The sequence below is a fragment of the Pteropus vampyrus genome, unplaced genomic scaffold (genome assembly GCF_000151845.1).
Source record: "Pteropus vampyrus isolate Shadow unplaced genomic scaffold, Pvam_2.0 Scaffold83, whole genome shotgun sequence".
In the NCBI taxonomy this organism is placed as follows: domain Eukaryota; kingdom Metazoa; phylum Chordata; class Mammalia; order Chiroptera; family Pteropodidae; genus Pteropus; species Pteropus vampyrus.
This window is the reverse complement of record NW_011888864.1, coordinates 3,705,272-3,706,216: the sequence shown is the minus strand read 5'-3', so window position 1 is coordinate 3,706,216 and position 945 is coordinate 3,705,272.

Genomic DNA, 945 nt, shown 5'->3' with positions numbered 1-945 from the left:
CTTGGCAGTAACTTTTTGGAAATAAAAAAAAATCCTATTCCCTATATATGTAACCTCTGTGTTTATTACTTTTAATTGTAAGTCTACGGAGAAGATTCTTTTGGCTTGAAAATGAGCAACATTTTTCATAATCTGATTCAGGGCCAACATGTTCAATTCCACAAGTATGTACCGAGCTTCTTTTGTGATAGGAGATAAGGTAAACTAAATGTTATAGTCATTTATTGCCTTTACAAAACTTGCCACCTTTTTGTACCCTGAGCAAAGTTGCTTACAGAGAAACCGTCTTGACAGTTCCCCTAGAACTTTCAGCTTCCTCTTGTCTACCATCACTGCTTCTTTAGATGTTTTTATGGGAAACTTAACCCAAGACAACTCCACTGATAGTAATCACCAGGTCTATAAGTTAGGAATGTCGCTAATAATAACATATCTGGGTAAAAACAGCTAAGATAAGTAGGTGTTTTTCTCAGATATCACTGAGTCCAGAGGCAGGCAGCTGCTGGCATTGGTTTAGTGGCTCAGCAGTTCTAGAGCTGGTATCTGTACAGGTCTATGTTCATTCGCTCACAGTCACTACTGCAGCAGGCACCCATGTGTCTTTAAGGCAGAAGGATGTGGAGGAAGGAGCAATGTTGGATGCATCTCTTAACCGTGATAGCAACATTAACAGAAAATTACCAAAGGTTTTACTAAAATCTCCCTGGAAATCTCTGTTTATGTGCAATGTCTAGAACCGTGGCATATGACCAGCTAGCTGCATGTGAAGGTGCGAACATGAATGAAATTTTAGTTGAGATCAGAATGGAAGAAGGGAATTGAAAATGTGTGTTGGGTTAACCAGACAATTGTGTTTGCCACATCTGGGGAGTCTGTGCTTTACTGGTTAGGAACAGAGACTCATAGGGACCAGCTGGGAAGAGAGAAGTCATGGGTGGCAGAAGC